The sequence below is a fragment of the Schistocerca piceifrons genome, chromosome 7 (genome assembly GCF_021461385.2).
Source record: "Schistocerca piceifrons isolate TAMUIC-IGC-003096 chromosome 7, iqSchPice1.1, whole genome shotgun sequence".
In the NCBI taxonomy this organism is placed as follows: Eukaryota; Metazoa; Arthropoda; class Insecta; order Orthoptera; family Acrididae; genus Schistocerca; species Schistocerca piceifrons.
The window spans coordinates 167379670-167399476 of NC_060144.1; positions in this window are offsets into that span (position 1 = coordinate 167379670).

Consider the following 19807-nt stretch of genomic DNA (forward strand, 5'->3'; position numbering starts at 1 on the left):
TTTACAGAGACGACTATTCGTCTTCAACTGAACTGCTTACTGAACTAGTAAGTATCGCAGTACCTATAATCTCAGAGAACTTCAAGCGTGTCTCTTCATTCTTTAGTATTCCCGTATTCCTGTTCTTTGCGCACGATTGTTCCTGTCTACGCTCGTAAACTTCAGCCTGCTCCTCATAATTACTAAATTACTATACGAGTCTATATCCACTCTTGGGTGTGCGTTACAACATAATATCTGGTATAGAAATCTCTGCCTGGCCACGATGCAGTGTAATTGGAATCTTCCCGTACCTCCCTGCCTTTTCCAAGTATGCCTCCTCCTCTTATGAGTGTGAACATAGTATTCGCCAGAACTCAATTAGTCTTTATCCTCTCTCATTACTAACACCAAGCCCGTATTCTCCGGCAACCTTTTCTTCTACTGCTTCCGCTCAGTCCCGTCCCCCAAGACTATTAGATTTTCATCTCCCTTTCCTGACTTATCTGTTCAGTATCCTCATATACTCTATCTGTCTTGTCATCTTCGGCTTTTGGCTTCAGTGTGTGTACCTGAATCACTACTCTCGGTGCTTGTTTGCTGTCGATTATGCTGAGAACAGCCCCATCATTGAACTGTTCACAGTGACTCACTCTGCATCCTACCTTTCTATTCATAACGGATATACCCCGTTGTACCATTTTCTGCTGCCACTGATATTACGCTATTCTCATCTGACCAGAAATCCTCGTCCTCTTTCCGTTTCACTTCATTGACCCCCACTATATCTGGAATGATCATTAGCATTTCCCTTTCCAGATTTTATTGCTTCCCTACCACCTTAAGATCTCTGACATTCCACGGCCCGTATCTTAGAGCGTTATCCGTTTTCGGTCATTCAGTCTTTTTCTCATGGTCACTTCCCCCTTGGCAGTCCCCTAATGGATGTCCAAATCGGGGACTAGTGCTGAATGTTTTGCCAATGGAGAGATCATCATGGCTATTCTTCAATTACAAGTCACAAGTCTTGTAGATACACGTACGTTATCTATCTTGAATGCAGTGGTTCCCATTGCCTTCTGCATCCTCATGCCGTTGTTCATTGCTGATTCTTCCGCCTTCTAGGGGCAGTTTCCCATTCCAAGTGCAAGAGAGCGCTCTGAAGCTCTGTTCGCTCCTCACCCACTTTGACAAGACCGCTAGCAGGACAAGGGTGATATCTCATGTCGCAACTCTTCGACCGCTATTGCTGATGACTTTTATTCAAAATTAAGCAGTGCAGAGATTCAAATGGCTCTGAGCGCTATGGGACTCAACTGCTGAGGTCATTAGTCCCCTAGAACTCAGAACTAGTTAAACCTAACTAACCTGAGGACATCACAAACATCCATGCCCGAGGCAGGATTCGGACCTGCGACCTTAGCGGTCTTGCGGTTCCAGACTGCAGCGCGCAGAGATTCAAACCCGAGATCCAGGACGTCTTGATTACTAGTCCTACTCCTAGGCCACCACGTCTAAAAACACCGAACTTCCCCATAGAGTGAATGGACGAATCACAGCCTAGTGTTTAAATTATTTGTGTCCCATTTGTTATGAAACCCGCTTCTTAAATTCAAGACCTACCGGCAAATACAGTTCGTCACTCACCTACTCATCTGGAAAAACGTTATCGTCTATTAAATGGCATTAAAACCTGTATTAGCTGATTGGCTTCACAGACTTTCGTTATAAGAGTCGGTCTGTAGACGATAGAAGTCACTTCGTCCTGGCACTAAAGAGCTTACTTCTTTGGCACTCGGGAGCTGGCGGATGGTTTCATTATAGGAATGGGCAAAACTAGTGAGGTGTTATGTACCAGTTTCTTTACTCCATTGGCATTGGCCTCCCGGCCGAGAAAATTTCGTGACCAAGACATTTTAGTTTAAAAAATTAACGTAAGATGTAAATATTGGCTCTTTGTCAGAAGAGAGTATTTGTTCAGGATGACTTGTACACTCAGATCTGCTGCAATAAGGATAACAGGTGCATCACAATATGGAAGAGAAATGGCACAGCTAATGAAAACCTACTCCACAGCTGAAGTACGCGGGACAGTCCGATTTTTGTGGGCAAAATGTCTACATTGCACACAGTTCAATTTCAGATTCTGGTCGTATATGGAGCAAATGCAACGTTGGGTCCAGCTGTAGTGAAACGGTGGCAACAGTTCGGTCAAGAGCGCACAGACGTGGACGAAGGAGACGAACCATACAGTCCAGTTATTCCAACATGAGAATTTCACATTTGTGGAAAACCAAAGAAACTTAAGGGAGGAAGAGATTTTCCAGCTTTCACACAGCGGTTCCGGTATGGCTCCGTGACCAAGGAGCTGCTGTCTATCGTCGAGGAGCTGCAACGACCGGTAGAAAGTTACGACTGTTGGTTACAGAGATGTTGTGGCTATGTTGAAGAGAGCGTCATGTATGTGTGTCATTTTGAAGCGTAGTACAGCGTTCAATAAGTCTTCTTTGCTGTGATATGATAAGCAACAAAATTAGATAAAACTTTATATTGAAATGACTAAATTCGACTTTTCATTATGTGGAGGAATTTACAACTAAAATTGGTATGAATCAAGAATCCATGATGCATGGTCATATGTATAGCTATTATAATGGGCAGTCATATGAAATCGAGACAGATGGAAAAAGGTAAGTAAGCTCTAAGATTTCAAAAGTAATCGCCATAACTGTTAATACATCTTTCCCTCTATGAGGCAGGATGGACAATGCCTCCAGTGGAAAAAGCTGCAGTTGCCTATAGAACCATAAGTGTACCAAGATGTCCGAAGCAATTCAGTAGCCACGAACTTCTTTCTTTAGGGCTTCAAAAATATGGAAACCGCATGAGAGGAGATCGGAATGTAAGGAGGTTGTGTAAGGTCTTCCCAGCAAGTCTCCTGCAGCGTAATCGAAGCCACTTTGGCAATATGTGGGTGGCCCAACACTACATAACTCTCCCTGGGGTCTCTTACACATCCTCCACACACTCATAATTCTTCTCCATACAGTTTTCATAGTTTTGGGACGCTGAATAAACACATTCGCTGGTGTCGATGTTCTTCGAACGATAAGTGCGCGCCTGGGTACAACCTTGTTTCTGTAGGCAACCGCAAAAATTTATCCATGAAAGTTACTGATCGTCTTGTCTCACAGTGGGATAAATATATACTTTTGAAATAATAAACAGTTTACTTACTTTTTTCCACCTGTCTTGTTTTCATTTGACTGCCCCATGAGGCTATGGTGGCTAAATTTACGCAACAGCTCCACCAACCGTCCAAATTAAGCTTTGGAACTCCAAAATCACTGTGGTGTCAATTGCAATAGACATCAAGGCACAGCTCCATTTCAGCAGAAGACGCCACTGGACATCGATTTCTGGACACTCACTGTCCCTCCCTCTTCCCTGAATATCCCAACAACCACTCCATGTGCGAACAGTTTTATGCTATTTGAAAATAAGGCTATTACTTTTTAGGTACCGGTAACATTCTTCTGCGGGCATAAACGTCTGATGATGAGCAAAATATGCTTGAAACACGTTGCAATATGTTAAATTAAACGTAAAATACACTGACGTGAAAAAATCGCAAAACCAATAATTAATAAAAAGTTCACAGGTGAAAAGGTAGTACATTAATAATCAGTGTAACCGCCTGAGTTTTGAATGCAAGCATGCAAACGCGCTCGCATTGTGTCGCACATGTGCCAGATGTAAGTTTGTGTGCTGGAATTTCACGCCTTTTACGCTTGGTCGGGCAGTACATGGATACTAAATGCTGGTTGTGGATGACGCTGGAGTCATCGGCCGTTGAAACTACCCTTGAGATAGATGGGAGACAGATCTAGTGATCATGCAGGCCGAGCCAACATGTCGACACTCTTGAAGCATGTTGGGTTACAACAACGCTATTTGAGCGGTCGTTGTCCTGGTGGAAATCATCCCCTCAAATGCTGTTCGTGAATGGCAACACCACAGATCGAATGACCAGGCTGACGTACAGATTTGGTCAAGTTGAGTGCGATAATCACGAGATCGCTCCTGCTGTCAAATGAAATTCCACCCAGATAACTCCAAGTGTAGTTCCAGTATGTCTAGGACACAGTTAGCTTGATTACGGACGCTAAACTGGCCTTCTTCTAGTCAAATTTCGACCGTCAAGGAGGCAGAAACGGCTTTCTCCATGAAACGACAGACCTTCACTCGGCCCTCCAATGAGGTCTCGCTTGACACGAAAGAAGTCGAACAATGCAGTGATTTGTGATCAGTATAGTGCACCCTAGAGGTCATCTGACGCGGCGCTGTCCTTGAAGTAAACAATAAGTGACAGACAGTTTGTTGTGTCGCTGCGGTGGCAACCGCTGCTGAAATTGCTGCTGCGGACGCAGTACGATGCACCCCAACCATACGCTAAAGACAATGGTCTTCCCTTTTGGTGGTGACACACGTCCATCCGGAGCCCAATTTTCTTGCAACCGTACGTACCTGTGACCACGGCTGCCAGCCATCATGTACAGTGACTACATACCTGCCAAGTATTTCTGCAGTATCGCAGAAGGAACATACAGATTCTCGTAGCTGTCTTGCACGACCTCGTTCAAACTCAGTTAACTCTTGATAATGGCGTCTTTGTCGTCTTAAAAGCATTCTTGACTATCATCAACTTACCGGGTCCTACAACAAAAGTAACTAACGTTCATGACCGTTACAGCTCAAATTAAAAGAAACCTGGTTTTCATCCTCATCCACTCTTATGCGACTTGAGCCGTGGGAAAAATTGCTATTTTGAAGAGCGCGCCACAGCGCGTAGTGTGAATCAGTCGCCCTCCGTTTCTGGCGGTGGCGCCACTGTGGCAATCGCAGCTTTGGTGTTTCCTTCTGGTGGGAAAGAGGAAAGGTTGCCTGTTCACGTGCATTTTAGGGACGCTATGAGCTCACCAGTCGGGCAGTCTGGGTCAGTCTCTCGTCCCCAGCTTGATAGTCTCTCGTCCGCGTTTGTCAGGCAGTTAGTGTCTGTCTGTCGTTCGGAGTGCTAGTATGTCTGTCGTTCGGATCAACCTTTAAAGCAGGCAAAATGAGAGTCTTTCCACTCCGCCAGTAAGAGAACTCTGCGAGTGGTCGCCCGGTCGGGACTTAGTTCCGGCATCTGAGTCTGCGCTTTAGGCCGCCAGTCTGCTCGAGTTTGCTAAGGCAATGGTCATTGGCGGTTGGATCGATCGGTTGGTTGGTCGCGCACTGAGACACGAGATGACTTGTCCGTCTTGAGCGTCGGCGCATGTGGTTTCACCACGTGAGTCCAGTGGGCCGCGGCGTATAGCGAGGGGTAGTGACTTCGCGGTTGACACGGAAGTAACAGGAGTCAACCCACGACATCACTCTGGCCGGTGGGAGCTGCGACGCCGTGAGACGGGAGATCGGCGCTCCTTCCTGCATCCGTTGAAGCGGCTGGCAGCGGACGGTTCGGGAGAGCGATTTGGAGGTGCTGCGCCAGTTCTTCTCGAGAAATGGCAGTTCATAAGAAGTTAAGTGATTGGTGATATGTTGTGTGATTTACTCTTGTTATATTCTATTTGTTTTCTTGGTTAGTCTCTCGTCCCTAGCTTGCTCGTCTGTCTCTCGTCCGCATTTGTTAGGCAGTTAGTGTCTGTCTGTCGTTTGGAGCTGCCTCAGAATGTTTGTCGGATTTGGTGTGTTAAAGAATTTATTGCTTGGAGTGTAACGGCCTAATTCCTGAAATATGTTTTCATCTTGCCTATCATCTTGAGAGGCGGTATCTGTCTACTGTAGAGCATTTTAACTTGTTTAGCCAACCTTGTAGAATTTTATATAAGATTGCATTTAATGGGCTTTTATTTAAATGATCATTTTAGTATATTAAGTTGCCACCCTTTCACCGTAAGACTTTTTTTATAAGTTAAATCAAGTTGCACCTTTGGTGGCAAAGTTAATATTTTAAATTTTAGTTTTTTTTGTACCATTTCTGTCCCTCCTACGGGGGTGCATAGTTTGTATGCTTGTGTAAATTGGTAAAACTTTTAGTTTAAAGTAATCTGGTGTGTTGCAGATTTGTACCAGTGTAGTCTTTCAGAGGCTGTTGTGAGCGGTCGTAACTACGGCCGTGTCAAAAGGGAGCGGCAAGGTTCTCTGCCCGAAAGCTCGTACACTCAAAACTTGTTTCCTTCTGCCTCTGAATAAATTGTAACTTGATATTTACAGCGTACTTTCTGATTATAATTTTAAATCTGTTTTTTTAAAAAACGACGTTAGGCACTATTAAAGTGAATTAAATTCCCATTTGTTAAAAGGAATTTGGTTATGATTTCACCAGTTACTCCCTGGCAATTACTAGCACGCTTACATAGTGTGATTAAATGTGTTAATGTTATTGATGAATCGCTAGTAAATAAAAATGAATTCTTAAGAATATTCTTTTGAAAATAAATCACGGTTCAAGACTGCTATGAAATTCGAATACACATCACCTTTCAGATGTAGAAACACGTCTACGAAAGTTCGTTCATCTCGCACGCTTCCTGCTTGGTGCTGGTACATTTTTTTCCGATAGTGTGGATGTATGTATGTTATAAGTCTGCAGGTAATGACGTCACCCCGCAGCAGTAGTTGTGACTTTTTTCCAGTCGTGTTCGTGGAAACGATTTTGAAATTCAGAGAGACATCGAATCTCCCTCTACATCTAACACCGTTGTCATAGTCAGTTGTCCTAGTTGCATCCTGGCACCTACAAAGTGTCACCAACTTCATAACTTATTCACTATTTTAAATTGTACGGTCAATACAACAGAACTTTTCTGTGCTTCCTTTCTCAGAGGTAAAATATTTTACCAAAAGACACAGGAATTGCAGTAAAATACTATTAAAATCACTGAGGAGGCAAGGGACTTTTACACTGTGCAATCCATGACGTGCATCTGACGCCACAAGCCTAGTTATGGGACGGTATCTCTTGCCTCAGACAGCTATCCCCGCTACAGGGGGAGGCCTATAAAGAGGCTACGACAAACAAGGCTATTGCCGGCGACTGCGGCGCCCCGCCCACTGAATGGCGCGGCCGCAGACACCTCCTCCCACACTTCCGTCATCCTTCCCCCTGACCAGCCACTGAGATAACTCGCCAACTTATCGCGTGAAGCGCCAACTGCTCCCCCGAGGTGTACAAAACAGCGGCGTCCGGGACCGCCCGCTCTCCACTGTCCGGCAGTTCTCTGGTACTACGGGCCGGCGGCGTGTTGAGGGCAGCGAGTTACGAGCTGCCACTGCAGCGTGGTGCGCGTGCGCGCGCTAATGAATATTCGCGCAGCCAATCTGCGCGTTGTGTGCCCCGTGCCGCACCGCGAATCCGCGGTAATTTGATAACGCGTACCCCACCCGAAGCCCGTTTACGCGCCCGGTTTACAAGGTAATGCGAACTGTTTAAGCCCCGCGCTAGAGACGCCTGGCCGCCAGACAAACAGACGAGGGAGGGACCAGCGGCGTGGCCGACGTCTGAGCCCAAGTGATCTCCATTCTGTTCATCAGCGGGCGGACGTTTCGATCTGCATCCAAGCGACGACATTTCTGTCATAGTTAGAAACAGCACCAGACAGCAATCTCCATTTTGGACTTCACTGACAGCATCTCAAGTGGATGACTAACAAGCAGACAGTGCTTATTCGTCACCACCGATTTCGTCAAAATTTATGCTACATGTGTGGCTTGCTCAGAAATGGAGATCATATTATTGGGTGCCGCCATGTCCAAGCGTTTAGAACTAAATAACATATTTGGCACGGATCGGGCTACGGAAGAACTATTTATGTTAGCGTACTTTATATGCAGCTATTGGCGTAACGGAAGGAGTTCAGAACGTTAATCCGATGGTCTTGCGGCCGAGTTCCTATGCGGAAAGTTTGTTTTATTTTCCTTTTTCCGTTACTTACATTGCTAATAAACCGCAAAAAGGCTCAATTTATTGTGCACCTTTTAAACATTACTCCTGGGAAACAGCGATAAAAAATTTAGAATAAAAGATTTTAAATGAAAACAGTCTAGGATCACATGTAAGTTGTTAAAATATATTATTCAGCTGAATGGTTTCGAACGTAATACGATCAACATCAGACCATTAAGACTCCTTGATGATGGCTGGAGAGTGTACGGAGTATCAACCCTCTATGAAGTGTCTATAAACACTGCAATACTGACAACTTTCATGCGATCGTATATACTTTTTATTTAAGAACGTTCATTCAATGGGTTTCATTTTCATAAAAGGCTTGAAAAAAGGGAAAATCGAAATCTGGGACTTCAAACAAGTTTGTAGGCGGTAGCTGTAATTAAGAAAGCGTACTCAACAACTTCCTGTGTACAATTAGACACTTTTATAATAATGCAGTTGTTGATTTAAAAGTACTTGGACGACACTCATCCCAAAAATGGGGGAAGCATTATTTTCATGTCATCTTGCACATAATACATACGTCAAATTTTCAAGCTTACATGGTATTTTAAAGTTTCTGTAGAGATATAAACTTGGTTCGCATTCAGAAAAAGGTTCTCTCGCATCGCGCAGTCCGGCAACAAACCTCTCGTAACGCATTATTTCGCCAAAAAATTGGCAAAAATAACCGGTGATTTACGATGGAATGTATTTTGATGCAGTATTAATTCGGTTTGTTTTTACTGTAAGTAACGTAAAAATAGAAAATAAAAAAGTTTCCATCGACCCCTGACCCTCGGATTACCGTTCTCTACTCTTTCTGCTTGCTAACTACCTCATACCTCGCCCTACCCGAGCCACAAAATGCTATTTTTACAGTTCTGTATTTTAGTCGCTAAAAAGTGAAAACTTATAGGACACTTTGTTGTTCGTCTGCCTGTCTCTCCGACTGTTAAAAACGCTTTTTCCCGGAAGGAATAAGCATATCAAGTTGATAATCACATACAAAGGTTTGTGATGCCTTGGTAGTGTAAAAAAATTTTAAGCTTGTAAGTCAATGTAATTAAAAGATACACCCATATATGTCACATACTTTGGTTCTGGCAACTCCCTCATTGAGACGTATAGTCTACTTCCTGTTGACCTAGAATCATGAAATTTCGAAGAAGCAAGGTTTCGCGGTACAAGTAAAGGAAAGAAATTTGCCAATGGTTAATTTGTAATTATATCACACGAAAAAAGTATTTCTTTCGCTTTTTGTTATCCGACTTCAAACTTAAAATTGAAACATTCTCGAAACTCTTGGAATTCCCGGAACCGATATTTTTCCAGTATCAGTGTCTATAACAGGCAAAAATCGTCGAGATACTCGATTTTCGGGTCGGATGAACTGCCTGCATCCATGACTAAGTTTTTAGGAACACTCAGAAGGCGAGTCCTACTCCATCATGGTCGAATTGTTTTCTAAACTCTTGCCCATCTGGCAAGTGAGGTGAATGAACTGTTAATTTGAACGGATAATTTTGTGTCTTTCACATTTGTGTGTATATGCGATCATAGTGCAGTTAGGTAACAGCTCACGTGACCGTACATATAATCCGAAGTATCAAACAACGTGAATTACAATAATTTAGCAATCCAAGATTCTAACATTCCTTAACACAAGACGGGATGGCAAATAAGACTCGGAAGGGCAGGCACACAGTTGTCAACATCCGTCATTTACCAACTTATATTTATTTTTAATAAATGGTTCAAATGCCTCTGAGCACTATGCGACTTAACTTCTGAGGTCATCAGTCGCCTAGAACTTAGAACTAATTAAACGTAACTAACCTAAGGACATCACACACATTCATGCCCGAGGCAGGATTCGAACCTGCGACCGTAGCGGTTGCTCGGTTCCAGACTGTAGCCCCTAGAACCGCACGGCCACTCCGGCCGACGTATTTTTAATAAACATAATATTTTAACAAACTGCATGGAAAATATGTGCCAATTTAAAAATACTCAGAAATTCACCAATAATTAAAATCAATGGCACCATAAAGGAAATCGAAAAGAATTCTTTGCTAATTAAAAAATTTCGAACTATCTCAGTCCTTACAGCTATAACTCTACAGTTAAAATTTAATGACAGTTAAATAAAAGATTTCTGTATAACATATTCCTCAAGGCATCTTCCGACAGTTTTGGCTTTAAGGTAGGTAGATACAAATAGCCTTAACAAACCATATAATCTGGAGAAGTGGAACAATAGACAAATTTTCTTAAAAATGAAACAATATGTACATGACGCAAGATGACGTTATGTTAAAACAGTAATTACTAAAAATCCAGCCAGCCGGTGTGGAAGTGCGGTTCTAGGCGCTTCAGTCTGGAACCGCGTGACCGCTGCGTTCGCAGTTTCGAATCCTGCCTCGGGCATGGATGCGTATGATGTCCTTAGGTTACTTAGGTTTAAGTAGTTCTAAGTTCTAGGGGACTGATGAGCACAGATGTTAAGTCCCATAGTGCTCAGAGCCATTTGAACCATTTTTGAATTAAAAATCCAGACCTTAAAAATAACTTTCAGATGAAGGGAAAATTTTGTATGTAAGACATTGCCGTAGGAAACTTATGCAATAAGGTTCACAAGCAATCGGAGTGAAAATAGTGTAACTGACAGATTTACTAAATTTTCCGTCGGTGCCTGGCAGGACATGACAATAACGGCAAAGAGGAAAACACTTCCTAACTTCTGCACAGTTTTCCTCTTTAATGTAACTGACTGAACTGAAGGCTCACGACAACCTGAAAACATGACTATTACATACACACGCAGGCGTTAAAACAGTATCTTTTACGCGGGAAAGAGACAGGCTGATATATCTCAACTTAATCTGTAGACAGCCGAGGTAAACAAACTTGCACATGAAGGTGTGGCGCCGCCCCAGACCCAGATACCACCCGCTACCACAGACATCATGGCGTCACACCAACTGGTCTCCCGATCGCGGCAAGCACGCTACAATCACGCGAGGGCCCCAACTTCAGGAACACAATTAGCAAGAGAATACCATAACCTAAGCGAAATTAAATTAGGCCAAGACAACTCAAGCCTCTTCTAACAATGCTGACCAAAAGGCGCTATTAGAAGCTATTGCTAAGAAGCCAAAGAATTATTCAGTCCGCTACGCATCTAGAAATGCCTTTACACATTTTAACATAAGAAGCTTAAAACAAAACAAAAAAATGACACCACCACTTTCCAATGTGTCTCAGAGGCCAAAGCTAACCCGAACAAGACCAAGCGAAGAGAACAAATTAAAGTCCAGAAAACGTACTTTAAATGTAAGGCCTTACAAGTACAGATTCGGCAAAGGGTCATTAATGTAATCAGTGACTTAAAGGATACGTAAGCCCTACTTCTATAATTGATGGTATTTAGCATAACCTTTTAGCCACCAAGAAATACATCAAAATCTTAAGCTTGCACAATAGGATATAAAACAATTCCAACACTTATTAACAATCACAAAATTTCATTAAAAAAACGTATCTCTTTAAAATAATAAATAAGATGAAACAAATTCAAAGCTATCCCTAAGTACTAATGAATCTTCCAATTTTACGCCAGAGCTTGGCCCATAAAACTCCATAATTGTCAAATGGTTCAAATCGGTCTGAGCACTATGGGACTTTACACCTGAGGTCATCAGTCCCCAAGAACTTAGAACTACTTAAACCTAACTAACCTAAGGACATAACACACATCCATGCCCGAGGCAGGATTCGAACCTGCGACCTTAGCGGTCGCGCGGTTCCAGACTGAAACGCCTAGAACCGCCCGGCCACACTGGCCGGCTCTATAATTCTCAAAATCCCATAAAGTAAACCAAATATACACCACTGCACTTCGAACTAATCGTATAAAACTGTTCCATAAAATTAAATTGCAACATATCTCAGAGAGCAACGCAATGCAAGAAGCGAGCGAGCAGACAGGTAATTAATACCGACCGTTACACAAGTAGTGCTGCGCAGTCCAACCACTTAAAATTTCAGTCAACGAACGAAATGCCAAATCTGCAATTACGGCAATCTAATACAATCGGGGACGATTCCAAACACCAATAACGGCGACGATTCCTCCAGTTCCTCTCGGCGCGCAGGGCTTGCTTTTCAAAGAACTGCCTGCCACCAGGCAGCGTCGTACTCCATTACTCGGCTCTTACCAACCCCGGGCGGGCGCGCAGGGTTTTTTTTTTTTTTCCTCGTTGCCAGGGCAAAGATAAGTGCAGAGACACTACACTACAACCATATGACCTATCGAGATGTCAGTAACTAAGCCAAATAAAAGAGCTAAAAATTCGACGCGTGCTGCCACGGCTCAGACACAAAAGTTACTTTATCTCTACTGTGAATCAAATTGTTTTGTTCTATGTAAGTTAGGTTTCCTATGTCGTATAAAATAATTAACAAGTAGATGTAATAATAGAAAGAATTCAGTGTAATGAAATCTCACAGCAATGGTGAGAGGCGTTTACAAGTGTTACCCAGACGTACTTTGGCGCTGTCCTAATTTAAATGCCGCTGTAGAAACTAATCTTCCTTGCTGCATCGAAGTGGTTTTGGCAGCTTGAGTGTAGGGTGACTTAACAGCACTGGAACGGAATGGGATCCACGTGTTCTGTTGTTCGCAAACTACCGGCATCACGTAACACGAGTACTGCCTGTTGGCGGCAGTGGTCGCTCGTTCGTGACAGTGGCGTTCATTGTGCGACATGGAGGGCTTTTGTGTAAGATATCTGTATCGCGTGTGAAGCTGTTCATTACTCTTTGTTTCTTCTGGTGTCCGCTTTTTGGAACTTTGTCAACAGCTTTATAAATTACACTGAGGTAATGAATACTTTTTGCCAGACTCTCTTCTACGCAAAAAGTACACATAGTTTATTATAAATTTACACATGTCACATGCCATACCTCTGTACATCATGCCAGACATTTTAATCATACGATATTTCATATTCTGTTACATGTAGTATTTTTTGCTACAGTCATATGGCCTCGCCATCTCACCTTCTTTAATGCATAAATACAAACTTCCTCTTTACGGAACGTTTTTGATTTCGCCCGTCCTCTCTAACGGTGTATACTACCAAATACTGTCACATTGGTACAGACTTGACGAATAAGTCGTATGAAACATACAGTGCGAAATAATCTGCCTCGTGAGAAAAGATTTGGTTGTCAGATCAGATTTGCGGGGCCTAAAATTTGGTGAGCTCTGAGATCCTTGTGGATTATTTTAGGATGAATATTGGTCAACTTCAAGCTATCCTCAAAATCTGTTACTATAAAAACCCAGAAGAGAAAATACGTGATGTCGTCCTGGTCCTCCAACCGTAAGGAATGGGTTGTTACCGTAAAGAAAGTCGTCTCAAATGAGAGGTCAGTTGACTGTGGACTGCTCAAGCAGGCAGTCACAATATCTTACAGACCAATAAAAAACAGTTCAAACGGAAACCAATACTCTACATTTTCTCTTCGCCGTTTGCTTTCGTACTGAGTCGTTCGTCGTATAACATATATTTAAATCAGTTCATTTCCATGGTATTTTATCCATGATGAACGTTGTTCAACTCTGTGGCTGTTGTCCAGTTGAATATTGTTAAGTGACATCGTAGCGAGTCACAAATCTGTTCCTCTTATAGTCTCCCTCAACATTTTCTGTAATTCGGGAAGTGAGGTTCGATAGTTCGCGAAATGGAGACGACAGAGACAATCCGATGTACCTTGCACAGGTGTGTTGGGCAGTGTCTCCAGTATGCATGTCGACCGCGTCACGTCTCTCCTTTCAGTTCTGAGCACACGGTGAGCATGTAAAGATGCCTAGAACAATAGTGTCTCCCGCCAAGCACAAGTGTCCGCTGTGAGGTTTCACCTGATTTCATGCAACATTACATAACGTACCCGTCATGCATTTCCTTTTGGATGACAATTCTCGGCCATACTCTGCAGGTGCAATGGGAAAGCCAATGCAGCGTTTTCGATGGAAAGTGTCTGATCACCCACCATACAGCCCGCACTTTGCTCCCTCTAATGTTCATCTCTGATCACATAAACCGATGGCTGTGAAGACAACATTCAGGCACAGACAACAAGCTGTAAATCATCGTAGAGAATTGCCTTCTATGAAGAGAGTATTGGAAAGCTGGTACAATGTTATGACAAATGTCGGGGCGGCGACTATGTAGAGAAATATCTGGAAGATATAGCTAACTGTTGCAATGAAAACATTTTTGATTTTTACTGTCATTTCCATTTCGTGGCAGATGAGACGTTACTTGCTAAATCGTCCTCGTAAGTCATACACCGCAACCCTGTTATTGTAAAACGATAACTCAAATGCGCTGCGAGGAAGCATTGTAGATCTCCTAGTAAAATATGCATAATTAGATAATTTTCATTGTTTATTGAGAACTGATGACCCCTAGTATGAATCGGCGAAACACGTTTGGTTTAAAACATCATAATCAGTCAGTTGTAATAGAAGGCTCGGTTCTATCAACGTCATGAACACAATTTAAATGAACAAATTTCGTAAGAGTAGTTTATACGTTGGTCGAATACTTGTAAAATAAGCGTCGATGTCCAAAATAACCTGCTGTTGCTTTTGTGATGTCCATGCTCTTTTCACCCCACTTTTATGTCTAGCGAAGTCTCGAAGACACCAGTCGTCTACACTCAGTTAATATCCGAGTGAGCAGTTTGGGTATAAAAGCAGTAAAAGTCGAAGTGGCACATAGCATTTCATTTTATTTCTGATATTTGTAGATACATTGTCTTAGGGGTGACGTCCCTTGATGGGAATAACTGAATACGATGCAGTGTGTTTACGGCAGCAGACTCGTGTAGCTTTCAAATTCTTGTACGAACACCTACATCTGGGTTTCCTAAGGTTACCGTAAATGGCTTAACATGAATGCTGGAGTAGTTCCTTTAAAAAAGAGAATTTCTTGCATTACTTTTCCTATTTGTACTTATGACCCGTCTCCAATGACATTATCGTTGACAGTGCGTTAAACATTAATCGTATTTCTCTTGAGTGATAAGAAAATTACTGTCACTTGAAGGCCTTGTTTAAGTTGATATCCGCGAAACATTGGGTTAAGAGTATCTACGGCTACCGTAACTTACATATTAAAATTAACATCGTCAGTCAACTCTCTTGCTTAATCTTTTCTCTGTATACTCCCAATCCTCCTCGGCTATGGTCACACATGCGATTTTGTCAATGGGATTGGAACTCGAAAAAGCGGCAGGAATTTCATTAAGTGTGCTCCCACGCACAGCAGGAGAAACTGCCGGCCCTCGGTCACCATTCGGCCGTGCACACGCGACAGAAAAGAAACATACCAAGCTCAATGGACGGCGTTTTCTTCAACACAATTTAGTTTTCACGCTATGTTTATTACGCGAAAGTCGCTATCGAAGTCAAAGACGGCAGAGAAATAGTGAATTCAGCCTATATTGGATAAAATATAATCAGAGACAAGGTCTGGCATCCTACATAAGCAACTGATTTATCCGGATATTTTTTTGAGTATTATCAAATGCCAGTTAATTCAATCGAAACACTTGTGCGTAGTGAAAACTGCCATTTCTAAAACGAATATAGTAATCAGGGGTTATACATTTTCGTTGTTCTAGTAGGTCTGAGAGATAGCAATAAGTGTTCCGGATAGATGGACGTGGGAGGGTACCAAGGACACTGATATATGTTCAAAGTAACTGATGCAGAAAAAAAGTTTACACACAGGTAGTAAATTTGCCTCCGTCAAACCATCTTGCGTTGGTGGAACACGGTCCGATTTCCTCAGCTGCGTTGACGCCAGCGCCAGACGTGTATCTCTGATAGTGTGGCAACAATGCATCATCGTCGTTTTCAGCTGCCATGACGAGAGCGTATGTCCAATTAGACTGCCGTTGTGCTTTGGCCATGCTCAGGGTTGGGTCTCGGTCTCTGCTTACATGAAATCCCCTGTCTTTCTCTATTAGTTCGTCGTGTACTTGGCACTCTACAACCTCTTTTAGAACGCAATCCCTGAAAGTGCTGGACTCTTCCGGCACATTGGTGGTGCCATAACTCCTATGTTCGAGGGAGACGCAGTGCTTGTCACAGAGGACTCTATCGGCTGTTCTGGTCTGTGTGCCCTCTGCATCTCTACCGTACCGTCCTGAAGGGCTGGCCTACATACACTTTACGGTACTGGCGAGAGATACGGTAGACTCCTGGTTTTCGGAGTGCTACGTTATCATAGATTGGTCCCAGCAAGGCTTTCGTCTCTGTTGGTGGGCAGAACACGTACTTTAAATTATATTTATGGCGTATTCTTCCAATTTTTATGATGTGTTCCCGACGTCTGAGATAATCGTCGTTTCTCTTTATACTAATCAGGCCGCAGTCTCTGCTTCTTTGTTCATAAGCACTATGTTGCGGTTGCAGTAACCGCACATATGGAACATGGCCTGTAGATGACCATTGTCTTGGTCCAAGATTTCGCTTGTTCTGTGAAGTAATGTGCTTAGGACACCCTCTCGTTGTGAAGCGGTATGACAGCTGGATGCATGCAATCAAAAATTTGTATGTATCTGTTCACGATAAACGCTGTGTCCTAGTGTGCCATCTGGTCTCCGCTTGACGAGCACTTACAGAAATGGAAGTTAATTAAGTTCTTCCATCTACATAGTGAATCTGGTGCTTTTGTGCAGCGAATTTAGTGTTTCAGGAGGATACGTAGGTAATGTCGTCCGTATGGCTATATTGCTAATATATCATTCACTTATGTACAAAGCCATTAGTGCTTGCAGACCGACGATTTCAGGGCTACTTCTTCAGATGCCTCCATAAACATATTGTTTATTGTAATATCTGTCAAATAGAAAGTAAACTATCGTACACACAAATCTAAACATTTTAGTTACCACTGGCCCAAACGTTTCTCCCAATAATATTTTTGAGTCTCTAGAGGTTAGCTCAGAATGAGGTCTTCTTGACGTAGTCGGAAGTTCTTTAGCTGATGGACTGCTTCGCTGCCTCTCTGCAAGTGAGTGACATCCTGTACACTTTTTCAGAATGCTCGGGTGACAACGACCATTTGTGACTGTGGCAATACCGGCACATCAGATCATCTCTTATGCGAATATCGTATAGTTGGAGGATATAGCAAGTACCGCTGCGCGGGCCGAGCGGTTCTAGGCGCTACAGTCTGGAACCGCGTGACCGCTACGGTCACAGGTTCGAATCCTGCCTCGGGCATGGATGTGTGTGATGTCCTTAGGTTAGTTAGGTTTAAGTAGTTCTAAGTTCTAAGGGACTGATGACATCAGAAGTTAAGTCCCTTAGTGCTCAGTACGATTTGAACCATTTGTTTACGATGTAATTAGAGGAAAAGGAGACGTTGATATTATGAATATTTTAGCTGGTGCTGTCTCAAAAATAGGAAGAGGTAAATATTGTCAACAGGCACGGCAGCAAAGGCGATAAAGGCCAGTAAACATGCCTAGGAAGCGAGAATAAAGTCCTGTAGCTGTACGACTCCCTGGCGCAGGACTGGAAGAGTGAAGGGAGATGGGTACAGGAGTGCCCGGAAATAACGAGAAGAGTCAGTAACTCTCAGTGGAATGATAAATGATAAGCCCTATATAGAATATACAGAGAAGCCGGAGAGCCCAGACACAATCAATTAACAGCAAAGCGGTAACGTCCATCTCAGATTACAGTCTACAGTAGTTCAGTGTAGCAACACAAGACAATATACTAACCCTAGTGTACCATGGGTTGGATCACAGTGTGTAATTTACTCTAAAATAAACCCTGCACTATATTCCTCAAAATTATGAATGAGTCGGACTTTTCCTGAAATGAGTTACGGTTTCATAATGCATCAGCAAAAAATTTCGAATGTATTTAGTTCTGCAGAAAATCATGATAGGACCAACGAATAACACTGGGATTATATTCGACCCTACTTCTCTGATGGGGTTTAATAATACATTAATGTTGCTTTACAATCTATAATTATTGATGCATTTACTTCGTTACATTCCTGGAAATATTTTTAGGAAGTGTGATTGTAGACAGGACTTCATATACAGTCAGTTATTTGCTGCATTGTTGTGAAACTAGTTCTATGTCTGTTGCATCTAATTGAAAACGACTCTTCATCTTCCGAAAAATAAGTGCTCGAAATATTGCTGCTAGATAATCATGTCTCTTGGAAATCAAAAAGTGATATATGTGATACAGATTCTGATGCCTTGCGTAATGATGGAGGAACAGATATCGTAGAAGAAAAAGAGAATATCCCTGAATTAGACAGAAATTTGTAATAAGGTTTGGGCAGTGCAAACGTCCAGCCTGTAAAGGGACTGATACAAAATTCTAATTTTTATAGGGGAGTACTTATTGTATTTTAAGTCACTACATATGTGCTGTAGCGTCTAATGCCACGATATATATTTTTTACCGCTATGGCCCAGGTCTAAAAACAAAGAAGTAGTAAGGACGAACACGAGTTGAGAACAACTTGTGCAAGATAGGAAACATGTAACATAATGCGAGTAAGACTAGGCACAACAAAATTCGCAGTAGAAAATGTAACCAACATAAAATCAGCTTTTCATTTGTTATTAAGAGGGACTTAATTGATGAAATACTAAAGCGGACTAACAGAAGGAAGTCTTGTTTATAGTGGTATTTGACACCAATAGACGCCGCTGAATTGATGTGCTTTATCGGTGTGTTGATGCTAGTAGGTGCTTATTAGTTCCATAAGTTCCATAATGTAATAATTGCGCCCGTAGAATAATGAGGATCGTATACCTACTTTTAGTGAAGCGATGATTAGAAATCATTTTAAGATTTCAAGATTCACTGGATTGATGGTGCGGATGGGAAACGTCGCAGTCTTCCAACTGACAAACTGGCTATCATCAGAGGGATATGTGAAATGTGAGTAAAGATATTTCAAGAGTTTCATGTTTCTCACAGCAACGTAACAATTAAAGAACACCTTGAGAAAATTCGTGGTAGATGTCCTTGCGGCAATATATTCCTTCGGAACCAGAAAAATATGGGTTGAAGTTATGGGTTATATTTGACAGTGTAATATTTTAACTTCTCCATCTGCAGATATAAATTTAACAGCTGTCAATTTTTTCACAAGCCTTAGTATGGCGGGGGCACCTTTCAAATTCGATAAGCATTCACTCAGAACAAAGGTAGAGTGAAATATGCATCAAATGTTGGTGTCCAAAAGCATGCATCAATTGTTTCGTATTGTCTAAAAAAAGGCATACTAGTAACTTTGATGAGTACGGTGCATTCAAGGAAGGAAGTTGAAGATCATGAAGAATCAAAAGAAACAATGACTTTGGATTATTGTAAGACAAAGTCAGGGGTAGATACAACGGATACAAGCTCTTTAGAACGTGCACTGCAAAGAGGATTGTCAGAAGGTGACCAATGATATCATTTTATAACATGATTAATATTAGCGCACTGAATGCATGTAATATGGCTGCATATTGTATCAGGCTGGGCAGAAAGGAGTAACTGCAAGAGATGGGTATTCCTCATAGAACTTGGAGAGTAAATCATTGCCAGAAAACTATGCAATATTAGTTCCCCATTACTGTTACCATCACAACAACGGGCGAACGAGGACGATGTCCATTTTGTGAAAGATATAGAAAGTACTTTGACAAATTATTCCAAAATGGGTACAATCTGAGTGCAAAACCCACTCGGAAATTTCTTGCCTCAAATGCAAAGCCTCATAATTGTCACATTTGTCAGTTTAG